Source organism: Dipodomys spectabilis, unplaced genomic scaffold, assembly GCF_019054845.1.
Source record: "Dipodomys spectabilis isolate Male_0828 unplaced genomic scaffold, ASM1905484v1 ptg000362l, whole genome shotgun sequence".
Classification (NCBI taxonomy): Eukaryota; Metazoa; Chordata; class Mammalia; order Rodentia; family Heteromyidae; genus Dipodomys; species Dipodomys spectabilis.
In genome coordinates this window covers 982,973-1,008,661 of record NW_024871039.1, presented here as the reverse complement: position 1 = coordinate 1,008,661, position 25,689 = coordinate 982,973, and the positions used below count along the sequence as shown (strand labels likewise).

Here is a 25,689-nt window from a genome sequence, read left to right as displayed (position 1 = left end):
CAGGCAGATTGTAGAAGATTGTATCTGTGACAAAACTTTGTGGAAAATGGAATCCAGGATTACTTACTGGTAATTCACTTCTACTTGAAGCATGATTCTGAACTATTGCTTGCTGATTTTGAACTATTGCTTTGATCATTATAATCTCCAAGTAGAAAAAGTGAAATTTAATTGATAGCAAAGGACTACTAATATATTTTGACTTCTCATTAAGCATCTTCAATCATCAAAATCACCTGAAGACAATAGAAAGGCCTATTTTTAGATGAAAACAAGTGTCTTTAAAAATAACAAGAATTTAGGTAGTCATACAAAGGACTTCTATTTTACTACTGCATTATACATTTTTTCTAATGTTGAATACCAACATTAGAAAGCTACTAGAAAGCTCTTAAAGCCCATATGTTGAATATTGAATTATCTTACACTATAATGTGGTATTTCCAAAATCATTTACATAGAAGGCATTGTTTCCTATTTTCTCATTCCCAGAATAAGCTGCACATGAAGACACCACTGGTCCTCATTTTCAGTCTGTACCTTTGAATACTGAGGAAAATCTTTCCTCTGCTCTCTATCAATTCCCTACTCCACAGTTAGAATAATTTAGAAGAGCAAAAATGGAAAAAGCGAAAATAAATCATGGTGAAAAATCATATGCAGAAAATTCACCAGATTTTTCTGACCAGTTCAACCAATGTGAACTACTGGGGAAATACATTGACATCTCATTCCCACTGGCACTCAAAGTCTCTTGTTAGGTAACTCTGACGAAGACAAGGAACAAAAGAAAAAAGTGAGGAATGGTATCAATTGCAAGAAAAAAATGGAGTAGGATCCAAGCAAATTTCTTCTTTGGGATGCCGAAATTAATCGCCTTACTATGGTGTGGAGACTACTTTCCAAATAGGCCACCCAATTGAATACTTGTGATGAGGATGAGTATACCCCTCTTCATCAGGAAGCCTAGAGTGGTCACTTAGACATTGTCCATGAGTTGGTAGCTCAAGGCAGATATTCATGCAGTAGCTCTGAATGGCTGGACACCCCTGCACAGTGCTTACATGTGGAATAAAACCAGAGTGGCTTTTTTCTTACTTCATCATGGTGCAGATACCAATCCCCAAACTAAAGGCCTCTTGACCCCCTTCCATATTACTGCTAGGAATAGAAATAGCAAAGATACCATGTATGTACTTCTGTTGAACCACTATATCAAACCAGGTCTGAAGAACAACTTGGAAGAAACTGCATTTGATATTGCCAAAAGCATAAGTATGTATCACTACCTCTTTGAAGTTGTGGAAGGCTGTACAAATTGTTCTCCTAAGTCGTAATGGTTTGAATAAGTTTATTAACTTTCAAAAATGCCAGTCCATCCTTTGTGTCCTTACAAATTTTTTTTCACAATACAAAGCAACAGCAATATCTTACTTTAAAAATTCATGGATTCCATGGTATTCTTCCAAGTGAATTGCCTGACTTTGTTGTCAAAATGTATTCGTTGTTTGTATACATCTATAATGATTTCAGCAGAGTTTGTGATTTTTTTAAATCAGAAATAATTTTAACTTATCTGTTGAAATGAATAGTATAGACACTAAAGATGTTCCTGGTGCTTTTTTGAAAAAAGTATATCTATGTTTGTATAATGTCCATAATCTATTTCATTCGCTCCTAGATATAATAATTTGAATTCTACATTGTTATATAATGTATAGGTTCATTAATAAATGTGTCCTATCAGATTGCATTCCACATAGAAGAAGTTTAAGATTCCTTTTTTTCCTGGGCCTAATATTACTTTATTTCTTTTGGATAAAATGACATTGTTATCTAATTTCAAGTTTTGTAAAGGTTATGCAATGTAAAGGCTTTTTGAAGGTGAAGATTTAATACAATGATGTAAAACTAACCTTTAGTTCTATGAATTACATGTATTGTTACACCTGTATTTTTGTAATCAACTTTTTAATAACTGTTTTTCATTTCTTGCATCAGAAGAATGAAAAATAAGGAATACTTCACAAATTTTCCTATCATCCTTGTGCAAGTGCCATGTTAATCTCTGTATTGTTGTAATTTGTGTAGACCTGCTGCTGAAGCATGTAGAATCCTCTAAATTTAAGTACTTAATGATGCAATCTTTATACAGGTATATATTCATGGATGCCTATTTGTAACAAGGAACCCTTATTGTTCCTAAAAATGCTATTGATCTTATTTCTCTAAAATTCTGTATATAGTGGAAAAAAAACTGATATCGTTTGGTCGATTGTTCACATTTACAATTTTTTTGTCAATGACTATTTTTCGTTTTCATGTTAAATTTGATCATACTTTGTAGCCTTTACAGCTAATTCCAAAAGTGATGGCTTTTCAAGGACTTATTTATCAACTGAGTTAGCTTTGTGGAGCTAATGGATTCATAGTAAGCCTTGCTTAAGAGGTACTTCTAAATTTCTGCAGCTTAAAATTTCTCAAATGAAGTCTTGCTGGGACAAATGTCTGCCTGAACCTTTACCCTTCTTCCATGTAGGAACAGACCAACCACAATATCTTACCCTGACAGCATAGATTGTCTTACTGAAACAAAACTAATCTTAGTTACAAGGGATCATAGAGAGATGAACCGTTTAGACCGAATTGTTCAGAATGGAAGGTATTTTAGCAAAATATAATTGTTTATTATACTTATCATTTGAAAAGTAGCTAAAGCCAAGAAGGTGAAAAAATTGTTCATATGCATGATTACCTACTGTCCTGGCCTGTCTATCATCCAACTAGGCAGGAACTTACACTACTGACTTTCTATCACCAAATATTTCCATAACTCCTGGAGTAGTCCATATGTTTCTCCTAGATATTAGGCCTTAAATTGGTAATGCTTTAATCACAGTGTTTCCTCTTGGCTCTAGGCTATAAATCTACAAATGGTAAAGCTTTAAGTCTAACTCTACCAAAAGCTAAGTTAGAGATAATGGAATAATACTTTAAAACAGAGTTGCCTTTGATTCCCTAACCACAACACAACAATGCAAAACAATTTTTATATTATATATACTTATATACTTTATATTTATATGTGCTGATTTTAAATTTCACACAGTGAATCTTACTAGAATTGATAATTTGACAAATATATTGACATTTATTCCCATAAATGGATTGGAATATAAATAATTAGGTTTAGAATATATATTAGAATATAAAAAGTATCAATGCAATGTCTTTGCTATAAACTTGTGATACCTTCTAAGTGTTCGTAGTCTTCTGAATTCACATGGTAAAATAACAGTATTTTTTTCTGCTAATCTATAAGGGATTTTACTCTGATGCTCTGTTTATTGTTTTAACTCGCTGGTCCCAAAGTGTTTTAATCCATATTTCTGAAGCATTCTTACTGATTATACACAAATTTTGCTGATATGATGTCTAAAAGCTATTATTCTTCTGGAGGACCCATGGTCCTAGGACACCAGGTCCCAGTTATCTGCACCATCAGATAACAAGCGCAAGACTTCTCACATAGGCCCATGCAACATGCCAGCGGAAATTATTGAAGACTCATCTCGATTTCTCATTTCCTATAACATTACAGTGCCCCAATTCCTTTCAAGAATAAGCAGTAATCAATTGTGAAATGCTAAGCAACTTTCAATGAAAGATGAGATCACAAAATCTGAGAGAAAGTACTGTAATTCAAACTTTCAATTTACAGATGACCAGCCCATCTGAGTGAACAAAATCACACATGAACAAGATTATTTTTAATACCCCTCTCCTAATGATTAATGAAAGATTTCATTGCAGCCAAAAAATAGTTTCTGGAATGATAGATCCATAATTGGACTACCAAGGCTAGGAAAACTTGATTTAGAGGTCAAATATAAATTAGAAAATCATTAACTAAGAAGGTCTTTAGTGATTCAAAACACTGGTACTTCAGTAAAACTAGGTTCTGTAGTATAAAAATGTTGCCATTCTCAAACCAATGATAACCTACATTTAATCTCCTGAAAGTATATTCATTTTCAAATAAACTATTTAAAATCACATTTGCCAAAATAACAGTTGACAAGTAGATGATAGTGACATTACAAGATTTTCAAGTGTAGGGAGCAAGTTACAATAGAGTTGATTTATTTACCCAGCACTAATACCAAACAAGTTCAACCATTCATTAAAGTGTAGAAATAGTACCCCCCACGATTTGTGTTGTTCAGTAGGTGCCTTCCAGAAATGTGTTATATAGATCAGCCTCCCATATTTCAAACTCAAATATTAGGTAATAAAGTAAATTTCATAACGTAAGAAGGTACATTTTAAAAAGTCACTAATAGTTGCTCTATCATGTGTTGTTTTCTGTTTTCCCTATCTGTCTAACATAGTAAGAAATATGTCTTCAAGTCTTGAATATGGGTCCTGATGAGAGATCTGACAAACATAAAATCTGTCTTCTATATCTATCATATTCCTCTAAGTAGTAAATTTTAGTTTTCTTCTTTTTCCAAAACTTATAGGTAGTAGAAAAAATTATCCTACGTAAAATAAAATAATCACACACCATTGTACAAAGCCATTTATAAAAACTGGTAGTTGGGAATAAATTCTAAGCCATTTTTAAACTGTCTTGTTGACTAAAGATTAATCTTCCAAATGAACAAGAATAAAATCATGTCTAAGTGCTTCACATCTCCAGTCTTTCAAATTGTTATTACAGATGAATGAATTATGGAAATATAAGCTGACATCAGTTCAAGTATACGTGGGATTGAAACAAAGGAGGAGGCGACAATGCTTGATAAGAAATGTACTCATTATCTTGCACATGTAATTGTAACCCCTCTGTACAGTATTTTCACAATAAAAAAATTAAAAAAAGAAACTCATGGAATGTATATAAACTTTTCAAATTATTAACAGACAATTTAACAGAATGACTATCAGGAAATTGAAAACAGAGAGGAACAATAGTAAAGAAATAGAATGAATGAAAAATGGAACAAGGGGCAAGTACAGCTAGAATACTCAATGTACATATGTAACAAAGGAAGTGGAAAATCTGAACTAAATCTTGGAGAAAGGGTTGGTTGAGACTGATAGAAGGAGTGACTCTGATGCAGGAGCTTTAGACAATTAGATGGACATATTTAATTGTAACACACTTGCACAACCTTTTGAAATTCAGTTAAAAAACACAACAAACAAAAATCTCAACCAAACATCAATCTCTAGAGAGTATGAATATGACCTCTCAAAATTTTAAGCAGCTAATGAAGGACAGTCTTTGGAAAAGCAAACAAAGCTGTTCAAAGAGGACAGTTTGGGGTAGGGGAAACTTTTAACAGATTTAAAAAGATTGTCTAAGGTTATAAATCACCTATATCTACTGCAAATATTTTCTTCTGTGAGTGCTCTTTATCTTAACTGGATACTCCAGTCTTGAGGCACAGTTGATAGCTTGTGAAGACAGAATGGAAGAAATAAAATCAAGAACCTATTACTCCACTGGAGAGAAAACATTCCTCTATGATTTCTCTCAATCTCTTCACTCCTCCATTTTCATACTTTTAATAACATCAAGTTATTTGAATTATATCTTTCCTTCTTTGTTCTCACAAAGGAATTGTTCAAAATAATTCATTAAATATTATTTGCCATTATTTTCTATCATGCTGTTTACTTGTCCAAGCGAGTCCATTAAACTTCCCCTTTTCATTTGGTTGCCACGGAAACTCAACAACAATGTTAATGAGTACAAACGCTAATGCAAAACTTTGTCTCCAAAAAACCAGTCCAAGAACCTATAATCACAAATATTTAGCTATAATTTTTTTTCTTTTTTCTTTTACCTTGAAATCTTCTTGTGTCTAAAGTGCCCACAAAAAAAAGTACTCCACCACTTTTTGGTTCAATCACTTCTAACCTCAAAGATATATTTTGCTAACAAAATGCTTAGAGGAAACTTAAGAATACTCCACTTTTATCTTCTTTCTTAAGACTCTCCTTAGATACCATATCAGGACCAGTGAAGTTATTCTTTGCAAAATTATTTCAATAGATTTCTCTTGGTCTTGTATTTGCTCAACAAGATGTATGGAGAAGAATAGAGTTAAATGACCGATTCCTTGGATGACATTGTCTGTTACAAAGGACAATACTTCTATGTCCTTCTTATATGTCCTATTCTTAGCTCTTGCCTGATTTCCAATTAATCACAGCTTCTTGGCTTCAAGTCTAGTGAAACGGAAGGACTATAAGGCGTCCACCAATGCTACATCTTCATGGTTTCTCTTTGAAAACTCCTTTACTTGGAGGTAGAATTTATTTTCATGTCTTCATTCAATTTGTTCTGCATTATACTGAGCCAAATAGGCTCTGTAAAATCACTTTAGGTAGCAAAAACATTAAGACAATCTATAACAAAAAGTTTTGGCCCCCTCCACTGCTGAAACCAATATGCTTAGCTAGGGTTTCTAATAACGTGTTTTCTTACCTTTTCAGTTTGCTCAATTCTTTTCTGATCCCCAAACTTTTTGGCTTATGTAATAAGATAAGTCTTCACTATCTCATGTTAATAAGGATATTATATTTTTGAGCTAATTAGTAATGTGAAATCATTGGTTTGAAGTATCCAATCAGATATTTTTTTTGTGTTTCAATGCTTCTCGTGCAAAGGTATTGTGGAAAGTATTAAAACAGAAAAGTGTAAATTCAATACGTTCTTTCATTGTGAAGGGCACTTTCTCCCTAAATATTTTGACCCAAATTATTTTTAAGAGAATTACTGTTTAGTAATTAAAGGTCAATTCATAAATTTTGATGTCTTATTTTTTAAAAAAAAACTTTGAATTTAAATTCCACTACAACCTTGTTTCACACAATAAGATTATATTTCTTGGGTAAGGACAATTCTCATGGGAACCTACGGGATTTACAGCAAGGTTTGTGAGTTTGTTTACTGTGAAAATGAGCCATCTTACCCACATTGCTCCCTCTCAGCTAAGTCTCCATGAATTTCTTTGAATGAAAGCCTATTTTCCCAGGCAATTTTAAATTTTCTTAATAGGCTAAGTTAAAAAGTTAGAACAATTAAAATTTACCTGTCATAATTTTAAACTCTTTGAAATTCCTTTATCAGAATCGTGAATTTACCAATCCTAATTTCACCTTTACCATCAAAAACAGTTAACATGTTTTTTTTTATGATATAGAATCCATGAAACTATTATTTTCCAGTGGCTTTGTTATGCATACATATGAACATATAAGCTGATGCTGAGCAAAATGAACTCCAAGATATGGAAAGAGATATTTATTTGCAGTTTTTGTTTTTATTGTACTATGTGGTTTCTATTTTCCTTGGGTTTTTCCCCTATGGTTTATCTCCGACTGTGTTTGATTTTGGTACCGTGTGTATTGTGCATACATTTACCTTAATTAGGGAAGGGAAGAGGAACAACAAAATGGTGAGACAAAGGACAAAGGGCAAACCAATGCAGTAGCAATATTCACAAGGCAATATGTTGTAAATGTACATTACAACTTGTGAGGGGTTTTGGGATGAAGGAAAACTGTGAGAAAAATGAGAAAGGGGATAACAAGTTTGAAAAGTTATGTATTCACTGCCTTACAATTGCTAACCCACTACACATCACTTTCACCTTAAAATTAAATTTAAAAAATCAGCTGCATGAAATAAAATTTCACTGTATTGCTATAGTAAATATTATTCTGTATGTAGTAACTTTTAAAAAAAGTCCTATTTGGTGTCTAATTTGAATTGATTACCCCTTCTTTTTCAGAGGGCGATCAACTTAAATGTTATTCAACTAAACTAGACAATTTTTCACAACATACTTGCCAATATTTTCAAAAAAGAATAAATTAGTACATTCTCATACTAAAATCGAAAACTGTTTAATTCTATGGAAACCCATAACTTTTAAATTCCTATGACTAATAACTACTCACTTTCAAATTCTGAATATTACATACATGAGAGATTCAAAATAGTACCTGTTTGCATGTTATGTAATTCTGCAATGGATGCATTTTCCAATGGGGTGTTACAGAATGCGATGTGAACAGAAAAATAGCCACATTCTGGTATAGGATAAAACTATAAAGCATCCGTTATAATTAATTCTTCAAGAGTAAGCAATAGTTTATCAGATTAAGCTATTATTTCTATGATCATCAATCCCAAAATTTACGCCATAAAGTCATCCTAGAACAACAGTTTCCAACTCGTAGGGTGCACCTCAAAATTCCCTTAATTCACATCACTAATAACTTATCTCTATTGAGAAAAAATACTACACCTCTGCCATTGTGATGCCCTCCATGTTCTGGAAAGAACACCACAATAAACTGGGTTGCATCATTTTTCCTCCACTGGTATTCTTGCAAATATTATTTATATTTATAACTTTTTTAACTATCATAGATATTCAGGATGCTAAGATCGGAAGATTACAGTTCAAAGCACACCCTGGCAGGAAGGTTCCCTAGAATCTTATCTCCAATAAACTTCCCAGCAAAAGCCAGACACAAGTGGTACTGAGCTTGAAGTGGTAGGGCATAAGCCTTGAGCTTAACAGGCTCAGAGACGGTGTCCAGGTCCAGAGTTCAAGCCCTATGACAAAGCAATAAAACAAAAACAAAAATAAAAACAAACCCTAAACATAGCATTTTTCTCATTGTATACAGAGGCACATAATTAAGGAAATGGCTTCCTGTGTTACATACAGGTAGAAGAAAGAAGATGTCACACAATTATTCTCTTCATACCATGTTATATTAAAGCCTCAAAAATTGCTTTTTCTAAATTTATAAATTAATATAATCAATTTGTTGGCATCTCGGTCTACATTATTCACATTATCATTTTATAAATGAAGTGTTGGTGTTATCTATTAACTAAGTTCTAATTATAGCTCTCTTGAAACAATATGCTAGGCAAATAGAATGCAAGAAACATTTGTAAATTTGTCAATTAAACCCTCTACTTAAAGAGAATTTTGTAGTATCCTGTAGAATATGAAATTACAAACAAAACCAAAATATTTATTTGAAATCTAAACTCTAATTTAGCAAGCTCTATAAAGACCTACATTAGTTGAACTTTGCTATTCCTCCATGCTTAAGTTTTTGTAATCCTTCATCCTTTCATTGGAATCTAACTGAATGATGATTACTTACTATTTCAAATTTTGGATGGGAATCATGAACCATTTTGCATCTAGGAAAGTTCTGTAATGAAGAGAGCATTTAAAACAAAACTGAGGATTATATACCAGTTGCATTTCAATAGAAAAATTGGCTTCTCAAAACATAATGAAGAAATTAACCCAAACTCCCAACTGTGTATTCCTTTCTTGTTTGGTGTGTTTTATTAAGACAACATTATACTACCTGGTCCAGGGAAGGTATCAGTAGTAATTCCAGTCTCTAATTCCCTGTCATTCTGAATGCTATTGCCCCACCATACTTTCTTGGTTTATTTATTTATTTATTTATTTATTTGTTTATTTATTCATTTTTGGGTCCATTAATGGGGCCGGACTCTGGGCCTGGGTGCTGTCTCTCAGCTTTTCAGCTCAAGGCTAGCGCTCTACCACTTGAGCCACAGAGCCACTTCCGGCTTTTTTTCTTTTTGCTTATGTGGTGCTGAAGAATCGAACCCAGGGCTTCATGCAAGGCAAGCACTCTACCAATGAGCCACTTTCCCATCCCCTTCTTGGTTTATTTAATCTAGATACAGACTAGCAATTCTGAACTTCTCCAGTGATATTATCCACTAGACTTCTCAGACTGTTCATGTACTATTTTCAAAGATCGTCTAACAATTGACACAGGGTATCAACATTTTCAAATGTAACTGCGGGGTCTCTGATTCATTCCTCCATGGATCCAATCCCTTTAATATTGATTACTTGACTCTTTTACTATCTCTGGTCCTACCTATGGAATATTCTCAACCTTTTGTAAGAAAGTTCACTTGAGGACTTTCTAACATTAAAAATTATCACTTGATTCTAGTCCTACTCAGGATGTATTTTCTATTGATTTCTAACTTTTCTACATATTCTGAGAGTTGCTTCATTTGTGTATATGTGTGTGCACATATAAGTGCCTCTGTGTGTATGTCTATGTTTATATGTATGTATGCAAAAGCCTCAAGCTCTGATTCATCATTCTTGCTCATGACTGTTATTCCATCACCTGAACCATTCTTCTAATCCAGGTTTTGGCTGGTTAATTATAGATAGTGTCTCAAAAACTGTTCTGCCATGGCTGGATGCAAACTGAACTTCCCAGGCTCCTTTACATTCTTAGGTTTCATTTATCCACTAGAATCAACTTTTAAACTACAAACATTTTTGTTAGTATAAAGTCTAAGCTGTAGCCCAGATTTTTAACTCAAGAATTCATATAAAGATAGATGAACATGCACATTACATATGCTGAGTGCACACTGTTAGAAATGTGATCCTAAGCTGGATGGTGGCGAGATCTGAGGATTGGGTTCAAAGCCAACCTGGAGACTCTTTTCTCCAATTTACTGCAAGAAAACTGGAAGCGGCACTGTGGCTCAAGTGGTAGAGCATTAGCATTGAGTGGAATAGCAGAGGGACAGTGCCCAGACCCAGAGTTCAAGTGCCAGGACCACCACCAAAAAAAAAAAAAAAAAGAAATATATATATATATATATATATATATATATATATATATATATATATATATATATATATATATATAAGTAAAGGAAAGAAAAAAATGTGATCTTATCCACCAGTTCATGGCTAGTATAATAACTGCTCTCTCAAGATGGAATTTTTTTTCCAATTAAGTCCATGCTCTTATATCTGACTTGCATTGGAAACAGAATTATTCTTCCATTCTACTTTCTACAAAGTTGTGTCATTAGCAAGCGTGATTTAGAAAGGGAGTGGCTTTATACTTCATGTTCCACGTAGGAGTAATACTTTTTCTATAGCACTCTCATAAGTGTACATATTGCACTTGGCTTTATTGTTTCAACGTGGTCCTATTTGTAGAGTCTTCCTTATTGTATTGAACCCTTATACTTAAACACAGAATTTCTCTTTCTCTTATTATTGCTATAGTTAACATGAGTTAACATATTGATGTACACTTGGAAAATAATGCACAGCACATTCACTCACAAAAAAAATGGTCTGAGAAACTTCTTACACTTTAAAATTCGCCTTAATTTACAGAGAATTTACAAAGTTTGAACTCAATATCCTCATGGATAAGGTGTTTGTAAGAAATATAAATTTCATATTTTCTCTTCACTAAGTTGTCTCTGAAACATGTGTTACCTCAGGTCCAAAGGTGTCCTTGTGCTATTTCGGTGAAGCCAGAAAACATTCATTATACCTCAAGCAGCACCATAGATTGTTCCTGGAAATAATTGTTACTGGATGTGGAAACTGATCCCAGGAGAGGAATGGAACATAGCAGATTGACAAAGTTCAAGTTAACTTGTGCTTTCCTTTTTACTGTAAAAGAAGAGAATCTGAAGGTTTGAAGGAAACTCTGTCCCTGACTTTTTCTAGTGTGCTTTTACTCATATATAATTTTTCTCTAAACTTCTAGTTGAGAGTATTACAAAAAGATATAATGTGCCATTAGATGGCCAGCATAGAACAAAAGGAAATAATGTTGTTTTAAATATGTTCTACTGCAGGGGCTGGGAAGGTGGCTCAGTGGTAGAGCACTTGCCTTGCATGCCTGAGGCCCTGGGTTCGATTCTTCAGCACCACATTAGCAAAAATAAGCCAGAAGTGGTGCTGTGGCTCAAGTTGTAGAGTGCTAGCCTTGAGTTGAAGAGCTGAGGTAAAGCGTCCAGGCCCAGAGTGTGAGCCCACGACTGGACCCCCCCAAAAAAATTTCTACTGAGAAGAAACAAAGACATGGATGTTTTAAAGTGTTTTATGGATGGATATTTCACCCCTGAGATGATTCTTTTTTTGCAGGAGTCAGTTATCAATTCCTTATTTTGGTCCTGAGTTCTCCAGAGCAATAGGATTCCAACAAAGCATCCAGTGCATATGATCAGCAAAAGGAGCCACTTCTCAGACCAGTATTCCTTTAAGGAGGGTCCCAAGGAAATATCAGATTTTGTTTGTTTTTTTGTTTAGCTTGTGTTGGTTCTGGGGCTTGAACCCAGAGACTGGACCCTATCCCTGAACAGTTTTCTTTCCTGCTCACCTACCCCCAAAGCTAGTAATCTACTGCTTGAACCAAAACTCCACTTCTGTTTTTTTTGCTGTGTAATTACAGATAAGAGGTTGACAGACTCTCCTGCCTGGTTTGGCTTTAACCTAAGATAGTAAGAAAGCCAAGTGACATCAACTGTATAGGCTTCTCTTTTCAAACCAGAAATATTACATGAAGTTTATTGTAAAGCTAATATTTGATAATTTTTTCTTTCTTTTTTATTGTGAGCATACCGTACAGAGGAGTTACAATTACATGGGAAAAATAACGAGTACATTTCTTATCAATCATTGTTTGCTCCTCTTTGTTTCCCTTTCCCATCCCTTCCCATATACCCCCCTTCTCCCCACCCGATCCTCCACCCAACCAAAGTTATAAAGTTCGTTTTTCGACATAACAAACTATACATCTCATTGTTGCAATGTTTCCACGGGTATCCCTACTTAAACGCTTTCTTTTTAGAGAATATGTCCAGCAAAGAATCCATAACATAACTCAGTAAAAGTAGGTGCACTGAATCATTTTCGAATTTTGATTTTTTGCTTGGGATGATTATTGATCTTTTCGTTCCTTTTGAGGAAACTTAAAGTCATATTTCAACTTTTTTTTGGTTGTGGGGCTTGAACTCTGATCCTGGGTGCTTAACTACAGCACCACCTCCGGGTTTCTGGTGGTTAATTGAAGGTTAGGGCTCATGGAATTTCCTGACCAGTCTGGCTTTGAACCACAATCCTCTGGTCTCAAACTCCTGAGTAGCTAGTATTACAGGTGTAATCCACCAGCACCTGGCTCATATTTGCATTTATGTGCACTGAATGACACTGTGTAGACAAAGAATGGAAATTTTAACCAAATGATGACATTGCAGCATTTCAGAAAAATTGAAGTAGCAATAAATATGTCCTCCTTTTCCATTTTGTTACATTAATGACTGATGAGGTATGAGACCCTTACATTAGCATCCTCTGCCATCTGTATAGGTATATTTAGTATCAGGAAATGTTTATAGAGAAATATAGAAAGAATGAGATTTTTAGAAAGCAAAGGAGATAAGGTATGAAAGAATAGCATAGAAGGAGATGCATTTATCACACAGAGATTAAGAGCTAGCCTAAGAGATTTAGAATGCTAAAGGCAATGAGGGAAAGCCTAGGTGACAACTAGTCCTACAATAACCAAAAATGGTTCTCTAGAACAGTTTCTGGTATACCTTAATTACTATAAATTATTCCCTCTATCTGGAGTTATTCCTTATTATCTTTCACATCTATTAATTAGCCTCTGCCTTTTTGGTGCCATAACTGACCAAATAGATTTCAAAATCACACTTAGCCTACCCTTCTCTTTGTGATTAACAGTGACAACACAAATCCTAGAATACTTGAATTTCCAGAATTACACTTTACCTGATATCTAAGCACATTCCTGGCCTTAATTGCTGTGAATTAATGAACAAAACTTTTTCAACACAGTCTCCTCATATAAGTTACGTACATGAATTAGGGACTCTTGTCAGATGTCAGTATGGAAGGAGCAATTATATATTCCAAGTATGGTATCTTTATTTTGCATTTACTAACTAAATAGATTTTTTGTTTTTGTTTTTGTTTTTGTTTGTTGTTGTTCTTTTTGCCAGTAGATGCGCTTAAACTCAGGGGTAGGGAATTTTCCTGAGCTTTTTTTTCTTGCTCAATGCTAGCTCTCTACCACTTGAGGCACATCACGACTTCCAGTGTTGTTGTTTTTCTTAATGTGTTACTAAGTAATTGAACCCAGGGTTTCATGGATGCTAGGCAATCACCTTACCATGAAGCCACATTCCCAGAGCCCTAAATAACTTTCTTAATATTGTATTACATTTTCATTCCATAACTACGTATCATAATTTTGGCCAGGTGCTAGAAAATGATGTAGAAAACAATACAATACAATAAGCCTAGTAAGGCTGGATGGACAATGAATAACTTTCATGGACTAGCCAAGGAACAGAGGGGCTTATCTCTTGGAGCTTTATCAACGAGCTGAGCGAGACAGCTCCTGACCCACAGCCCACCTCCCGAGAGGGCCACCTTGGGTTCCAGCCACATGGGGATGCTTCGCCACCTCCTCCAGCACCCATTCAAACAGTTTTTGTGAAAGAGACAGATCAAAAGTCAGAATTACAATTAAGTCTGGTGCCAGTGGCTCAGAATTCTAATCCTAATTACACAGGAAGCTGAGATATGAGGATGATGGTTCATAAGCTGCCCAGGAAGGAATGTCTGTGAGACTCTTATCTCCAAATAACCACCAGAAAATCAGAAGTAGTGCTGTGGGCTCAAGTGGTAGATCACTAGCCTTTTGCTGAGGCTCTTGGGAACAGCACCCATGCCTAGAGTTCTATCCCCACGACTGACAAGAAGTGGACTTCCTACCACAAGGAATGGACTGAATAGCACCCATTGCCCTAGGGAGCATGGGAGCGAAGTCAAGCAGAGCTTCCTGTGAAGTTGAAGTCATAAGTAGGTCACCTGGCTCCTCTGTGCCTTGGTTTCGCCAGTTGCAAAACTAAACACAGTGAAGGATCCTCTTCCTCATGGGGATAGGGTAATGATGAAAGAGAGTCATGTTTTGTTTCATAATCCCACATCTGTTGCACAATTCATAACAGGCCCCACCTGAGCGCTTTCTGGCTATCTTCCTGTCATTTGCTCACAGAATTGCGGAGAACCCTATCTGAAGTTTGCTCCCTCTGTGCCTAGCCATGCTCCAGAGATCCCTCTGTATAAATCCCTTTTTTCCTCACAACTGTCCTGTAGGGAGAATGAGGTTTGATGGTTGCGACACTACCCAGAGCTTCACCTGTGGTCATAATCGTCTGCTGTGGTTTTTCTGCCTACTCAAACTGACTTAAGAAACCATTCAAGCCACATGAAAATCAAACACGACAGGCAGACCAGAGACTTCAACAAGAGACAGGTTAAGGACACAAGGGAGATAAAGGATCTTCCCATCCCCCCCCCCAAAAAAATCAAATAACTCTTTTTTTTGTGTACCTAATATAAAAAATTATCTTTCTAACAATTTTTTTAATTTTTAACTTTTAACTTTAATTTTTTTTTGTTATTAACTTTTTTTCTTCCTCTCATAGTTTTTATTTTAGGAGTATATGTGTGTGTACTTTTTTTTTCCTCTTTTTTCTTTAAAAATTTTTTTTGTTTAGTTCTACTGACCATTTGTCCTTTTTTTCTTTCATTCTCACACTTTTCACTTTTTCTTCTTTTTCATTCTTCTTTGCATGATTAATTGCTGTTCTGCTCATCCTTAGATATGCCAATAGTCGATTGTTAGACCTTAGCTCCATTGTGTACACACTTAATTCAGAAATTTATTACTCAATTTAAAACCTCTTAGATTTAAATTCCTTAATAACAGTACTTCCTCTTTATACCTATATAATATTTTAAGCATTTTTAATTTTAAGTTTTTCACATCTCCTTTCTATCCCTCCCCTTCTCTTATTCTATCCACGTTCTTCTCTGAATATTATGATTTCATTATTGCATACATTTTTTGTCGGTTTTGGGGCTTGAACTCTGGACATGAGTGCTGTCACTCAGCTCTTCAGCTCAAGGCGAGCACAATACCACTTGAGCTACAGCGCCACTTCCTCATCTTTGCATGATTCTTAAGTGTTGCTCTTAAATTTTAATTTTTGTTTTTCTATTTTTCTTGTCTTTTTTCTTTCTCTTACTTCTTATTTTCTCTCTCTCTACTATCATTCTATCCAAACTATTTCCCGCTTTGAGATTAGGATTTAGTTGTTAACTCTCCCACTGCCTTTCCACATCAGTATATGCCTGTTTTTACTCATATCTCTCCCTAAACTTAATAATTTCTGTTGGCCAAATTCTTCTTTGCGGTTCGTAGCCCATTAATACACAGTTGTTTGATGTTGAATTGGTATATCTGTTGAACTAGATTGTATCTGCAGATTTTTGACTGTGCAACTACAGACTGGTTGATGCTTGCCTTAAAATAGTGTGCTAGCACAAAACTGGCATTACTTTCATCCCAAATGGGCAGAACAACCTGGAAAAACACAAGAAAAATGACAGGTCCGTGTATCTCAACTCACACTCATGATAATCAGGGGTCAGAAAAGATAATCAATAATCCAGAGGAGAGTTGCCAAAAAACTCTACAAACACTACTGGTAAATATGGTAAATGAAAAGATTGAAAACATGCAAAGGACTCTGAATGAGCGTGATAGGGAGAGAGAGGAGGCAAAACAAAGGTTAATACAAGAATATCATGAGCGTGAGGAAGCTACTCAAAGATTGATACAGTAATTGCGTGAGTAGCTTGAGAACATTCAAAGAGAAATAAAGGAATGTCTTGAGCAGGCCGAGATCAGTCAAAGAGAACTACAGGAATTGTGTGAATGTGAAGAAGCTAATCAAGAGTGATACAGGAATTGAGAGAGCGGGATGAGAATGCAGAAAGATCACTAAAGGAATTCATGGAATCCATAAACAGAGAACTGAAAGAAGTCAGGGAGACCACAAAGGGAATGCTGAATGGAACCCACCAGAAGGAATGGGAATAACCAATCAACTAGTTGATATGAGAATAAATACTGAAAACCAAATTTAGGAAGTAAAGAAGTTCACACAAGATCTAAAACAATGCTCCAACAAAGAATTTGAAGCCATCAAAGCTGACCAACTAGAAGAAAAAGAAATTAAAATCAAAGTAGAAGTCTTGATAGTAGGTTAGACCATGAAGAAGATCGAATTTTGGGGATTAAAGACAGCCTAGATATTACAGAGAAAGAACATACAACCATCCAAGACATCCAAGAAATATGATAGATCTATTCAACACGTGGAAGTCACCATCAGAAGGCCTAATTTGAGGATAATGGGTGTAGAGGAAAACCTACAGACAGAAGTTAATGGTCTAGGAAATTTGTGTAATAGGATCCTAGCAGAGAAGTAACCAAACATGCAAAAAGATAGGCTTATATAGATACAAGAAGCTTATGGTACCCCAAATAGACCAGACCAAAACAGGACATCCCACTATCACATCATAATCTGCACAGGATCAATTCAGACCAAGGAATGGAGCCTTAAAGATCTCAAGGAGAAAGGAACAATCACCTATAAACAGAAACCAATTATAATCATGCCAGTTTTCTGAGCAGAGTGGATTAAAGCAAGAAGAGCCTGGAATGGTGTTTGCCATGCGCTAAAGACTAACAACTATTAACCAAGAATACTGTACCCAGGTAAACACTCCTTCATAACTGGAGGTCCAATAAAAACTGTCCATAGCAAAGAAAATTTGAAACAATATATCTCCACCAAACCTGCCCTACAAAACATCCTTAAAGATGTCCTACACATTGAAAACAAACAAGACCACAATAAAGGCCAAGAAATCACACCCAAACTGAGAATCCAAGAACTATAGCTAGAATCCAGTTGACTCAGCCCCCAAGAAGGTGGATAAAATGGCAGGTACCCCCAAATACCTCTCAGTCCTATCTCTCAACATTAATGAACTTAACTCTCCAATTACGCGGCGTAGACTATCTAGTTGGATTAAAAGCAAGATCCTTATATCTGCTACCATCAGTAGTCACATCTTGCCCATAAAAACAAACATGAAATGCTGGAACAAAATCTACCAAGCAAACGGCCCCCATAAACAGGCGGGAGTTGCAACCCTAATATCAGATAAAAAAGACTTCAAATTAAAATTTGTGAGAAGTGATAAAGAAGGTCGCTACATACTAATTAAGGGATCTCTCCTTCAGGAGGAAAATACAATTCAAAATACCTATTCGGCAAAAAAAACAGAGCACCCAAATTGATCCATGAAACACTACTTTCCCTCAAATCCCACAGAGATCCAAAGACATTAATTGTTGGGGAATTTAACACACCACTTTCCCCAATAGATAGATCAATTCGGCAAAAACTCAAAAGAGAAACTGCAGATCTAAACAACTGCATAGATCTACTAGATTGCATAGACATCTACCGAATATTCACACAGCAGCATCAGAATACACATTTTTCTCAGCAGCACATGGAATATCTTCCAAAATAGACCACATTTTAGAACACAAAGCAAACTTGTCCAAATTCAGAAACACTGAAGTTATACCTTGCATTCTCTCAGATCACAAGGGAATAAAATTTAAACTCAACACCTAAAGCCACCAGAGAAAATCTTGTAACACATGGAGGCTGAACAACACACTGCTGAATCATGAGTGGGTCATGGAAGAGATTAGAATGGGAATTCATGAACACAAAAATTACCAGCTCTTCTGGGACACAGCAAAGGAAGTACTAAAGGGCAAGTTTATAGCTATGATTTCCTACATCAACATATGTGAGAGATCTGAAATGAACCATTTAATGAGACATCTGAGCCTCCTTGAAAAAGAGCAGCAAGATAATCCCCAATCCAGTAGACGGTAAGAAATAATGAAAATTAAATCAGAATTAAATGAATTAGAATTAAAAAAAACCATAGAAAGAATAAAAAAAACAAAGATTTCTTACTTCGAAAAAATTAACAAAATTGAGACTCTTAGCAAATCTTATCAGAAAAAGAAGAGAAAAAAACCCAAATAAATAAACTCAGAGATGAGAATGGAAACATCACCACGGAAACAACCAAGATTCTGAACATTATAAGGAAATAATTCTCAAAACTTTATGCTAATAAGTTTGAGAACTTGGCAGAAATGGACCTTTTCCTAGCAAATATTCACATGCCGAATCTAAACCAGGATGAGTTAAACCATCTTAACAGGCCCATATCAAGCATTGAATTAGAAACAGTAATAACAGAACTCCCATCTAAGAAAAGCCCAGGACCAGATGGCTTTACAGCAGAATTCTATAAGGCCTTCAAAACACAGCTCATACCAATACTCCTCCAACTCCTCAATGAAGTTGAAAGAGAAAGTTCACTACTGACCTCATTCTATGAAGCCATAATTACCCCCATCCCCAAACCAGGCAAGGACTAATCACAGAAAGATAACTATGGACCCATTTCTTTGATGAACATTGATGTAAAACTTCTCAACAAAATTTTGGCCAATCGACTTCAACAATTCATCCAAAAAATCCTACACCACAGTCAAACAGGATTCATTCCATGGAACATTCCTCAATACAATAATGGTGGTATATGACAAACCTACAGACAGCATTATACTTAATGGTGAAAAACTAAAGCCATTTCCTCTTAACTTAGGAATGAGACAAGAATGTCCACTCTCTCCACTTCTCTTCCATCTAGTATTAGAATGCCTAGCTACAGGAAGAAGACAAGATGCAAACCTAAAAGGAATTCAAATAGGGAAAGAAAAATAAAATTCTCCCTTTTTGCAGATGTCATGATCTTGTAATTAAAGAATCCCATAGACTCCACTCCCAAATTACTCAAGCTGATTCAAAACTTTGGCAAAGTAGCAGGACATAAAATTAACCCTCAAAAAGCAATGGCTTTTCTGTATACCAACAATGAGAAAAGTGTGGCTGAAATTAGGAAAGCATCTCCATTCTTAATAGCCCCACAAAAAATAAAATACCTAGGAACTAACTTAACCAAAGAAGTGAAGGAACTCTATGATGAAAATTTTAAAAACATGAAAAAGGAAATCAGAAGAGATCTTAGAAAGTGGTAAAAACTCCCATGCTCCTGGATTGAAAGATCAAGATCGTGAAAATGGCAATACTTCCCAAGGCTATCTACAAATTCAATTCGATCACTACCAATATTCCAACCTCATTCTTCAAGGAAATAGAAGAGGTAATCCAAAAACTCATAGGGAACAATAAAAGACCCCGAATAGCAAACATGATCCTCAACAGAAAGAACAGTCCTGGAGGAATATCAATTCCAAATTTCAAACTCTACTACAAAGCAACAGTTATCAAAACAGCTTGGTACCGGCACAAGAACAGACATCAGGACCAATGGAATAGAATTGAAAATGCAGAAATGAACCTACAGGCCAATAGCCATCTAATGTTCGATAAGGGAGCTAACAAAATTGAATGGAAGAAAGACAGCTTCTTCAGTAAATAGTGGTGGCAAAATTGGTTATCTACTTGTAGAAAACTAAAGCTAGATCCTTATATATCACCCTGCACCAGAATCAACTCCAAATGGATCAAAGACCTGGAAGTCAAACCAGACACGCTGAAAGCATTACAGGATGGAATAGGATACACCCTAGTTCTCTTTGGCACAGGCTGAAATTTTCTTAATAGAGACCCAGAAACACAACAAATCAAAGAAAGGTTGGACAAATGGGATTGCATGAAATTGCAGAGCTTTCTGCATGGCAAAGGACATAGCTAGCAAGATCAATAGACAGCCCACGGATTGGGAGAAAATCTTCACTAGCCATACAACAGACAAGGGTCTCATATCTAAAATATACCTGGAACTCAAAAAATTAAATGCCCCAACAACAAATCTTCAAAGAAACAACTGTCCAATTAATAAGTGGGCTAAAGCCTTAAAGAGAAACTTCTCTGAAGAGGAAAGAAGGATGGCCAATAGACACATGAAGAAATGCTCAACCTCTCTAGCCATAAAAGAAATGCAAATCAAAACAACATTGAGATACACCACCTCACCCCAATTAGAATGGCTATCATCAAGAACTCTGATAACAACAGTTTCTGGAGGGGATGTGGACAGAAAGGAACCTTACTGAATTGTTGGTGGGAGTGTAAATATGTTCAACCACTTTCGAAATCAGTATGGAGGTTCCTCAAAAGACTCCACATAGAGCTCCCTATGACCCAGCAATCCCACTTTTTGGCATTTACCCAAATGTTCACAGAGAAGACCACACTAAAGCTACCAGCACAACTATGTTTATTGCAGCCTTATTTACCATAGCTAAGATATGGAACCAAGCCATACACAATATACACAATGGAATTCTATGCCTCCATAAGAAAGAATGACATTGCTCCATTTGTCAGAAAATGGAAACACTTAGAAAAAATTATATTAAGTGAAGTAAGCCAAGCCCAAAGAAACATAGGTCTCATGGTTTCCCTTATTTGCAATACCTATTATATGTCTGAGTCAAACAGAAAAGTCAGATAAGTTGATGTTAGAGAAAACAACCCTAAGACATGTATTCAAATTTTATTTTTCATACTATTGTTTCTAATATATTTATAATATTATTTCCTTGTGGCTTTTTATGTCCCTCCCCTACAGTATAATCCCTGCTTTCACTGTATTTGATGTTGTTATAATTTATGGAGGGGAAAGGAAAAAACAAATTGTTTAGATAGGGATTACAGGTGGACCCACTGCAACAAAGAGATGTAGGAGTCATATGTAGAAAATGAACTTTACAACTTTGATAGGGTGAGGGGCTGGGTCCGGTAGGGGAACAGGGGGAGGATGGAATGGGAAGGGGAAACAAAGGAGGAAGCTATAATGCTTAATAAGAAAAGTACTCATTATCTTGCCCATGTAATTTTAACCCCTCTGTACAGTAATTTTCAATTAAAAAAAAAAGAAAAGAAAAAAGAAAGAATCGGCTGCTGTGTACTAAAAGTTTGGGATAATCCATCTAAATCGGTAACTGTGCATGTTGCTACATGTCTACCATCCCAACTACAGAGTACCAGGTCTGTTGGAGCATATCTGTCAGATAGCAGGACCTTGATCCAGCCCAGCCAGAGCATATATTGAGGCTCTGTTCCACAAATGCCCAAGACAGAAAGGTGGTTCCTCAGAGCCAGGGAGAGGACACAAATAGGGGTCATGGTGCCCCCAAAGTGGTGTCTGACCCGGGAAGGGGTGGTTTTGGGGCAGCCACTCACATGTGCTGCTGGGAGAAGTTGCTTGAGGTTGCTCCAGGTGGGGCGAGCAGTGATGGCAGTGGCATTGCAGACACATGGCCGCAGAGCAGAGAACCAAGGCCAGGGACCAGTTTGGGGCTTTACACAGCCTGGCAGGGTGCCATTGCCTGATATTTGAAATTCCAAACCTTGGGAAGGCAGGGAGGGGGCTGGGGCGTGGGCAGGCATCTCAATTTCCTTCTATATTCCAGTCGCCTTGAGCCTCTTCCTCACCACTCAGCCATCTCTGCCTTCCTCAACTGCTGGTAGTGGTGTAAACTAACAGAAGGAATCCCGGTGCTACCAGGCAGCATATAATGTGGGCGTGGCCACCATTTTTGTATCTCATTGGTCAGAAAGAACCATGAAAGAATGGGGGTGTGGCCAGAATCCTGTGATGCAAGCAGCATGGGCTGAGTCAAGAAGGTAGCAGCTCCTCTACCCCTTATCCCAGGGAACAATGTCCAATTCAGATGGAGACAAGAGGGTGACCTGCTTTAGCCGGATGGATGCACAGATTGTTGTGTATGTCTCTTTGTTCCCAGTCCCAGACCTTGAACTGAGTATATGGGCACAGTCTGTGAGCTGCTTTTGCTCAAAGCTGGCGTTCCACACTGGAGCCACAGGGATTCTGGCTTTGTTGGCCTTGAAGTTGGACTTTCTTGCATAGGGTGACTTCAACCATGATCCTCCCATCACAGCCTTGTAAGTATAAAGGGAGACTGTTGAGAGCAACTGGTTCCTGCCTAATCCTTGGTCTTACTGATGTTCTTGGACAAACTGGTGTGTTCCCGATCCTCGGGTTTAAGTGGTGGGAGCTGTAGCCCACAGTTGGAATCCGGGTCCTGCCACCTCCAAATGGAAGGAGATCCTAAGAAACTTATATCTGTCCATATGATTATCAATGGAATATGATGTATGTCATGATTGAAAGAGCAGTTATTGAATGATTCTAGGATAAAATTATAAACAATTATGTTAGAGGACACTGATCAATGTTAGTTAATACTTTATGAAGCATTTAAACAATCACATTCATAAAATGGAGGCATAATGAAATACCTAAGAATTACTATACTATTACATAATATGAAGGTGCCATTTTTCTGCCAGGACTGGGATTGGAACCTATGGTCTCGGTAACTCTGTTGCACTGTGTGGGAAGGGGAAGCTGGCTTCCTTGAAGTCAAGAAATTCAAGTCTGTTCCTTAGGCCTGAAATAGATCCCCACCACTAGAAAACATAATATTCATGTACAATTTACATATATTATTTATATTTATATACATATGTTGACTCCATATTACATTCAATGCAGTTATTATATTTTGTGTTTTATTCATATATTGACCATTTTTTGACTATTATGGCACATAAAACATTGATTACATTGATTACATAACATATAGGTCTGCATATGTATTCCACTTCATACCTGACACCAGGACTTTCACCGAAAAGGAAAACATGTGTCACCATCAACTTCTTACTCCACAATTCATTTTTGCGGAGTGCTGGCATATGAACTCATGGCCTACAAGCCTACAAGGCCCAATTCATGTATGGGTGAGTGTCAGCACACCATCCTGGGGCAAATTGATCTGACAGGCTCTTCCCTGCACCTGAGATCAAGCCCCAGGTGTTAGCAAAATAAGAACAGGTTGGCATGCAGATGGCAGTACGCTAATAAATATGTATTTTTATAGAGTGTTAGAGATGTCTATACATTATTCAGTTATATAGACTGCATTCCTACCAATTCCTGGGTATTAATCATGCGTCCAAGCAATTAATGTTATTGTTTTCATCCTTATACTATTAATGAAATCAATCAGTGTCCTGAAATTATTGGGTTCCTGTAAGTAATAATATTCTTTTTATGCTTCATAAATATTAAAGAAAATCAATTAGCCTCCTGAAATGATGTCTAAGTTTATAGGAGCATCATTCATGATCAACTCATTGAACCTTGACATTGATAACATTCCATTGTTCTTATAATGGATAGGAACCATTTTCTTAGTATCTCCTGCCATTGGTTGGTGTTAGGAGGGGGATTCGAAATCAGGGCCTATGTTGCCAGTGGGCCTATGGCTCGCTTCAGCAACGCAAGGTGAAGTACACTTTGAACAGTGTCATTCAGACCCATGAGGGTCACCGTGCAAAGGAAGAAAACATAAAAAGACCACATTTTTTTCTGTGCATTGCTTTCCCTGCAAGACCTGGAGGCCTAGGATACCAGAAGCAGCTGTAGGTCAAGTGGCTGCACCCCAGACTAGGGTGATCAAACCTGAGGCAGTTGCCACACCTGACTTCAAGCCCATACTGAGAAAAGTAAAATAAAAACTTGGCTCCCTGGCTTGCAATTTGTGATGTTTATTCTAACAGGCTTTGGATTTGAACTCAGGATCTGGGAAAATTTGCAGCAATGTGGATGAAGGGAAAGATCACTGTACTTGAAGATAGGAAAGTCAGGCCTGTTCACTAGTCATGAATTCAAGCCCCAGCCCTGGAAAATATATTATTTATATACATTGTAAAGATAGGATTTATACTTACCTATAGATGTTCAGTCCATACATGTTTGGTGTGGTTGTTCATTGAATTTTTTGTTTTATTCATTTATTTACCATTGATTGTACTATGATGAAACTCATTCCGTTTATTACATTGATGACATCCTATCACAGAGCATCTAGATTTGTAGAAATGTTCTCCATCATGCCAGTATTCTCAGGATCACCCAGGATATTCAGAGAAAGGAAAAACAAGTTTCACACTTGGCTTCTTACTCCACAATCCACTTGTTGGTAGTGCTGGGACCTGGACTCAGTGCCTAGTAGGACCAATTGGCCAATAAGTCAATTTGAACACACCAACCTATGAACAACTAAGGATCTAGGCCATTCCCAGGATCTGACATTGATCCCCAGGGTCATCCACTATAGTCATAAATTAATAATTTATACATACAATCTATATTGCCATACATGTGTCAACAGCATCTTGTGTTTAGTGAACTTCTACTTATTTTGTCTCTATTTCATGGAGGTATTGTGTATTTTACTATATATGTTAACATGTATAACTTTGCTGACATGGATGGCAACCTGTTCCTATGGTTATATGGTTGCCTATGAATTCCCCTTCTTGGTTGAGACTCAGGACTTTCACAGGAGAGGAAAATGTGTGCAACAACTGTCTTCTGACATCAGGATGAAATTTTGTCACTGCTGGGATTTGAACTCAGGTCTGGGTAGCTCTGCTGCACTGTGGGTGAAGGGGAAGCTCACCATCACACCATCCTTGAAGACTAGAATGTCAGGCCTGGTCTAGGACCTGATTTGAAGACCACCACTGGACAAAATAGCAAGCCCACCTTTTTTAAGCATAGGATCTCTCTTTACCTACAGAAGTGGTATGCATCTTGCATTCAGTGTAGTTATTCTTTTTATTTTGTGTCTTATTCATGGATGTATTGTGCATTTTTTTGAATATGGTGACAGATATAACTGTGTTGACATGGATGACAACCAATTCCCATG

The 25,689-nt window shown here is 36.4% G+C and overlaps 1 pseudogene; it reads right to left on the bottom strand.

Annotated features, from left to right (window-relative positions):
• Positions 1 to 2,008: 2,008 nt before the first annotated feature.
• Positions 2,009 to 2,108, bottom strand: LOC122095825 (annotated as a pseudogene).
• Positions 2,109 to 25,689: the final 23,581 nt, after the last annotated feature.